Genomic DNA, 8,095 nt, shown 5'->3' with positions numbered 1-8,095 from the left:
CTTACAGAGGTCATTTTATGTCAAGCTCAACACTTTACACAGATAAAACGTGACAAGTACCTAATATCTATGAATACATTTTGCAAAATTTGACAGTTTTATTCATATAAATATTGAATCACATATTTTTCATAATAATGTAGGCCTGTCAGTAGAAACAACCCTTGAGGAACACCATCATCAACCCAGGACACACCACCATCACCAACAACAGCAACATACCTGACCTGACCAGATAACAATGAAGCCGCCCATCACAGTCCATACAGTATATTAATACCCACATCACCAGATAGTGGAGATGAAGTCCCCGACCCCAAAACCCCAATCCACCCTGCATGTCTTTGGATGTGGGAGGAAGCACCCAGAGGGAACCCATGCAAACAAGGGGGAAACGTGCAAACTCCACACAGAAAGGCCAGAGGCAAGGATCGATCCAATGACCTTCTTGCTGTGAAGCAGCAGTGCTCACTACTAAGCCACCATGCTACCAATGAAATTATATGATTCTTGATAGCAAATTTGATGCAATAATAATAATAATTTAATAAAAATAAAGGTCAAAAAGGTAAATTAAAGGTGTTGTTGAGCTTGTTTGTGTGTGTGCGTGCGCATCTGTCCCATCACACAGTTCATTTTACTTTCAAGTGACCAAGCATTATTTTGGCAAACAATCAATCAATCAATCAACTTTTTTCTTGTATAGCGCCAAATCACAACAAACAGTTGCCCCAAGGCGCTCCACATTGCAAGGCAAGGCCATACAATAATTATGAAACACAGTCTACGTCTAAAGCAACATAACCAAGGGATGGTCCAGGGTCACCCGATCCAGCCCTAACTATAAGCCTTAGCGAAAAGGAAAGTTTTAAGCCTAATCTTAAAAGTAGAGAGGGTATCTGTCTCCCTGATCTGAATTGGGAGCTGGTTCCACAAGAGAGGAGCCTGAAAGCTGAAGGCTCTGCCTCCCATTCTACTCTTACAAACCCTAGGAACTACAAGTAAGCCCGCAGTCTGAGAGCGAAGCGCTCTAATGGGGTAATATGGTACTACGAGGTCCCTAAGATAAGATGGGACCTGATTATTCAAAACCTTATAAGTAAGAAGAAGAATTTTAAATTCTATTCTAGCATTAACAGGAAGCCAATGAAGGGAGGCCAACACGGGTGAGATATGCTCTCTCCTGCTAGTCCCCGTCAGTACTCTAGCTGCAGCATTCTGAACCAACTGAAGGCTTTTTAGGGAACTTTTAGGACAACCTGATAATAATGAATTACAATAGTCCAGCCTAGAGGAAATAAATGCATGAATTACTTTTTCAGCATCACTCTGAGACAAGACCTTTCTGATTTTAGAGATATTGCGTAAATGCAAAAAGGCAGTCCTACATATTTGTTTAATATGCGCTTTGAATGACATATCCTGATCAAAAATAACTCCAAGATTTCTCACAGTATTACTAGAGATCAGGGAAATGCCATCCAGAGTAACGATCTGGTTAGACACCATGCTTCTAAGATTTGTGGGGCCAAGTACAATAACTTCAGTTTTATCTGAGTTTAAAAGCAGGAAATTAGAGGTCATCCATGTCTTTATGTCTGTAAGACAATCCTGCAGTTTAGCTAATTGGTGCGTATCCTCTGGCTTCATGGATAGATAAAGCTGGGTATCATCTGCGTAACAATGAAAATTTAAGCAATACCGTCTAATAATACTGCCCAAGGGAAGCATGTATAAAGTGAATAAAATTGGTCCTAGCACAGAACCTTGTGGAACTCCATAATTAACTTTAGTCTGTGAAGAAGATTCCCCATTTACATGAACAAACTGTAATCTATTAGACAAATATGATTCAAACCACCGCAGCGCAATGCCTTTAATACCTATGACATGCTCTAATCTCTGTAATAAAATTTTATGGTCAACAGTATCAAAAGCAGCACTGAGGTCCAACAGAACAAGCACAGAGATAAGTCCACTGTCCGAAGCCATAAGAAGATCATTTGTAACCTTCACTAATGCTGTTTCTGTACTATGATGAATTCTAAAACCTGACTGAAACTCTTCAAATAGACCATTCCTCTGCAGGTGATCAGTTAGCTGTTTTACAACTACCCTCTCAAGAATCTTTGAGAGAAAAGGAAGGTTGGAGATTGGCCTATAATTAGCTAAGATAGCTGGGTCAAGTGATGGCTTTTTAAGTAATGGTTTAATTACTGCCACCTTAAAGGCCTGTGGTACATAACCAACTAACAAAGATAGATTGATCATATTTAAGATTGAAGCATTAAATAATGGTAGGACTTCCTTGAGCAGCCTGGCAGGAATGGGGTCTAATAAGCATGTTGATGGTTTGGATGAAGTAACTAATGAAAATAACTCAGACAGAACAATCGGAGAGAAAGAGTCTAACCAAATACCGGCATCACTGAAAGCAGCCAAAGATAACGATACATCTTTGGGATGGTTATGAGTAATTTTTTCTCTAATAGTCAACATTTTGTTAGCAAAGAAAGTCATGAAGTCATTACTAGTTAAAGTTAATGGAATACTCAGCTCAATAGAGCTCTGACTCTTTGTCAGCCTGGCTACAGTGCTGAAAAGAAACCTGGGGTTGTTCTTATTTTCTTCAATTAGTGATGAGTAGAAAGATGTCCTAGCTTCACGAAGGGCTTTCTTATAGAGCAACAAACTCTTTTTCCAGGCTAAGTGAAGATCTTCTAAATTAGTGAGACGCCATTTCCTCTCCAACTTACGGGTTATCAGCTTTAAGCTACGAGTTTGTGAGTTATACCACGGAGTCAGACACTTCTGATTTAAAGCTCTCTTTTTCAGAGGAGCTACAGCATCCAAAGTTGTCTTCAATGAGGATGTAAAACTATTGACAAGATACTCTAACTCCCTTACAGAGTTTAGGTAGCTACTCTGCTCTGTGTTGGTATATGACATTAGAGAACATAAAGAAGGAATCATATCCTTAAACCTAGTTACAGCGCTTTCTGAAAGACTTCTAGTGTAATGAAACTTATTCCCCACTGCAGGGTAGTCCATCAGGGTAAATGTAAATGTTATTAAAAAATGATCAGACAAAAGGGAGTTTTCAGGGAATACTGTTAAGTCTTCTATTTCCATACCATAAGTCAGAACAAGATCTAAGATATGATTAAAGTGGTGGGTGGACTCATTTACTTTTTGCGCAAAGCCGATAGAGTCTAATAATAGATTAAATGCAGTGTTGAGGCTGTCATTCTCAGCATCTGTGTGGATGTTAAAATCGCCCACTATAATTATCTTATCTGAGCTAAGCACTAAGTCAGACAAAAGGTCTGAAAATTCACAGAGAAACTCACAGTAACGACCAGGTGGACGATAGATAATAACAAATAAAACTGGTTTTTGGGACTTCCAATTTGGATGGACAAGACTAAGAGACAAGCTTTCAAATGAATTAAAGCTCTGTCTAGGTTTTTGATTAATTAATAAGCTGGAATGGAAGATTGCTGCTAATCCTCCGCCCCGGCCCGTGCTACGAGCATTCTGACAGTTAGTGTGACTCGGGGGTGTTGACTCATTTAAACTAACATATTCATCCTGCTGTAACCAAGTTTCTGTTAGGCAGAATAAATCAATACGTTGATCAATTATTATATCATTTACCAACAGGGACTTAGAAGAAAGAGACCTAATGTTTAATAGACCACATTTAACTGTTTTAGTCTGTGGTGCAATTGAAGGTGCTATATTATTTTTCTTTTTGAATTTTTATGCTTAAATAGATTTTTGCTAGTTATTGGTGGTCTGGGAGCAGGCACCGTCTCTACGGGGATGGGGTAATAGGGGGATGGCAGGGGGAGAGAAGCTGCAGAGAGGTGTATAAGACCACAGCTCTGCCTCCTGGTCCCACAAGTGAGGTCATTAATGAAAATCATTTTACTATGAAAGTATTCACATTATAATTCAGAGAATTATATCTGGAATGTACGCTTCACTTTTTTCACATTTTGTTATTTTATGTTGTTATATTGTTACTTATGAAACAGAGTAAATTATTTTTTTTCCCTCAAAATTCTACTCACAACACCCCATAATGACAACATGAAAAAGCTTTTTTTTATTTTTGCAAATTTATTATTATTATTAATAATAATAATAATAATAATAAATCCCATGTACATTAAAATTCACAACATTTGCCCAATAATTTGTTGATGCACCTTTGGCAGCAATTACAGCCTAAAGTCTTCATGAATATGATGCCACAAGGTTGGTGCACCTTTCTTTGGACAGTTTTGCCCATTCCTCTTTGCAGCACCTCTCAAGCTCCATTCGGTTGGATGGGGAATGTCTGTGCACAACCATTTTCAGATCTCTCCAGAGATGTTCAATCAGATTCAGGTGTGGGCTCTGTCTGGGCCACTGAAGGACATTCACAGACTTGTTCTGAAGCCAATCCTTTGATATCTTGGCTGTGTGCTGAGGGTCATTGTCCTGCTGAAAGTTGAACTGTCCCCTAGTCTAAGGTCAAGAGCGCTCTGGAGCAGGTTTTCATCCAGGATGTCTCTGTACATTTCTGCATTCATCTTTCCCTCAATCCTGACTAGTCTCCAAGTTGGTGCTGTTGAAAAACATCCCACAGCATGATGCTGGCCACCACCAGCTTCACTGGAGGGATGGTACCTGGTTTCCTCCCAAACATGACACCTGGCATTTCACACAAGGTTCAATCTTTTTTTGCATCAGACCAGAGAATTTTGTTTCTCATCCTCTGAGAGCCCGTTAGGTGCCTTTTGACAAATTCCAGGCAGGCTGCCATGTGCCTTTTACTAAGGAGTGGTTTTTGTTTGGCCACTCTACCATACAGGCCTGTTTGAGTTTTTTTTTTTGAGTTTTGCAGAGATGGTTGTCCTTCTGGAAGGTTCTCCTCTCTCCACAGAGGAATGCTGAAGCTCTGACACGGTGACCATTGGGTTCTCGGTCACATCCCTGACTAAAACCCTTCGCCCCCGATCACTCAGTTTAGACAGGTGGCAAACTCAAAGAAGAGTCCTGGTGGATCCAAACGTATTCCATTTATAGTGATGGAGGCTCACTGGGACCTTCAAAGCAGCAGAAATGTTTCTGTACCCTTCCTCAGATTTGTGCCTTGAAATCCTGTCTTGGAGGTCTACAGGACAATTCCTCTGGCTTCATGCTTGGTTTGTGCTCAGACAGCACTGTCAACTGTGTGACCTTATATGCAGGCAGGTATATGTCTTTCTAAATCATGTCCAATCAACTGAATTAACTTTGAGCTTCATGGCAAGGCTGTAAATACTTATGTACACACACACACACATATATATATATATACAGTGAATATATAAATATATTATATATATATATATATATATATTATATATATAATATATATATATATATATTATATATATATATTATTATAATATATATATAGAATATATAAACATATACCTAATATTATATACTATATATATATATATATATACAGTGAAGAACTTTTTCATCTTAGGTGCATGTCCACTGTGAGAGACATAATCTAAAAAAAAAAAAAATCCGGAATCCAATGTATGATTTTTAATACTTTATTTGTATGTTACTGCTGCAAATAAGTATTTCAACACCTGTGAAATCAATGTTAATATTTGGTACAGTAGCCTTTGTTTGCAATTACAGAGTTCAAACATTTCCTGTAGTTTTTCACCAGGTTTTGCACACACTGCAGCAGGGATTTTGGTCCACTCCTCCATACAGATCTTCTCTAGATCTTTCAGGTTTGGAGTTTCAGCTCCCTCCAAAGATTTTCTATTGAGTTCAGGTCTGGAGACTGTCCAGGCCACTCCAGGACCTTGAAATGCTTCTTACAGAGCCCCTCCTTAGTTGCCCTGGCTGTGTGTTTGGGGTCATTGTCATCCTGGAAGACCCGCCTGACCCCATCTTCAATGCTTACTAATGTGTTTTTTTTGCCAAAATCTCGCAATAATGACCCCATTCCATCCTCCCTTCAATATGGTGCAGTCGTTCCTGTCCCCTCTGCAGAAGAGCACCCCCAGAGTATGGATGTTTCCACCTCCATGCTTCAGAGTTGGGATGGTTTTCTTGGGTTGTTCCATCCTCTAAAACTGGTAAGGGAGTTGATTCCAAAAAGCTCTATTCTGGTCTCATCTGACCACATGACCTTCTTCCATGCCTCCTCTGGATCATCCACATGGTCACTGGTGAACTTCAAATGGGTCTGGACATGTGCTGGCTTGAGCAGGGGGACCTTGCTGCCCTGCAGGATTTTAAACCACTGACAGCATCCTATGTTACTAATGTAATCTTTGTGACTGTGGTCCCCGCTCTCTATCAGGCCATTGACCCGGTCCTCCCTGTGTAGTTCTGAGCTATTCTCAGAATCCATTCTTACCCCACAAAGTGAGATCTTGCCAGGGAATCTATACCAAGGGAGATTTTGACAGTCTCTTGTGTTTCTTCCACTTTCTAGTAAACTAACATAACATTTGTTGTCTTCTACCAAGCTGCTTGCCTGATTTGTCCTGTAGTCCATCCCAGCCGTGTGCAGGTCTACAGTTTTGGTCCCTGGTGTCCTTCGACAGCTCTTTGGTCTTGGCGTATGGTGGACAGGTTGGAGTGTGGATTGCATGAGTGTAAGTGTGTGAACAGGTGATCTTTTATACAGGTCAACAAAAAGGGGGTTTTCCAAAAAAATAAAAAAACAGGTGCAATTAATAACAGGTAAAGAGTGCAGAATAAGAGGGCTTCTTAAAGAAAAATTAACAGGTCTGTGAGAGCCAGAATGTGTATATATATATATATATATATATATATATACACACACAGTGGGGAAAATAAGTATTTGATCCCCTGTCAGTTTTGCAGGTTTCCCACCTACAAAGAATGGAGAGGTCTGTAATTTTATCGTAGGTACACTTCAACTGTGAGAGACAGAATCTAAAAAAAAAAACAAACAAAAAAAAAAACACAAATCACATTGTATGAGTTTTAAATAATTAATTTGCATTTTATTGCATGAAATAAGTATTTGATCCCCTACCAACCAGCAAGAATTCTGGCTCTGGCCCCAAGAATATCATCCCAACTGTGAAGCATGGGGGTGGAAACATCATACTCTGGGGGTGCTCTTCTGCAAAGGGGACAGGATGACTGCATCGTATTTAAGGGTAGGATGGATGGGGTCATGTATTGCAAGATTTTGGCAAACAACCTCCTTCCCTCAGTAAGAGCATTGAAGTCTCCAGACGTGAAGTCAATAGAAAATCCTTGGAGGGAGCTGAAACTCCAAATCTGAAAGATCTGGAGATGTGTATGGAGGAGTGGACCAAAATCCCTGTTGCAGTGTGTGGAAACTTGGTCAAGAACTACAGGAAATGTCTGACCTCTGTAATGGCAGACAAATGTTTCTGTACCAATTGTTAAGCTCTGTTTTTCTAGGGGATCAAATACTTATTTCATGCAATAAAATGCAAATTAATTATTTAAAAATCATACAATTTGATTTTCTGGATTTTTTTTAGATTCTGTCTCTCACAGTTGAAGTGTACCTACAATAAAAACCTCTCCATTCTTTGTAGGTGGGAAAACCTGCAAAACTGACAGGGGATCAAATACTTCCCCACTGTATATATATATATATATATATATATATATATATAGAAAGGTTTAGCGGCTGATGAGAGATTATGGGGGTGTTTCTGTCAGTGTAAGGACTTCCCACGGAGTGGGACGTCCTGCAGCGCTTCCAGGCGACCTGAAACATCCTAATTTAAGGCTTAATTCACCCAGGACGTCGTGAGAGAACAGAGAAGATTCAGAAGAGGCCGGCATGAGGACTTTATGTGGACATTCCACTGTTTAAGGACATTTTTTAATGAAAGACGTGTGCAAATTCGCCGAGTCGTCACGGAAACGACTCGGCGAATTTGCACACGTCTTTCTGTGTGCGCCGCGACAGGAAAAACACCTCCGTGTTGAAAACCATTTGTAAAATTCAGGCGGCTTTTGATGGCTTTCAACAAGTGAGTAACTGAGAAATTGTTTAACAGCTTGGGCATGTTTC

Source organism: Thalassophryne amazonica, chromosome 6, assembly GCF_902500255.1.
Source record: "Thalassophryne amazonica chromosome 6, fThaAma1.1, whole genome shotgun sequence".
NCBI lineage: Eukaryota > Metazoa > Chordata > Actinopteri > Batrachoidiformes > Batrachoididae > Thalassophryne > Thalassophryne amazonica.
This window is presented reverse-complemented; position numbering follows the sequence as displayed.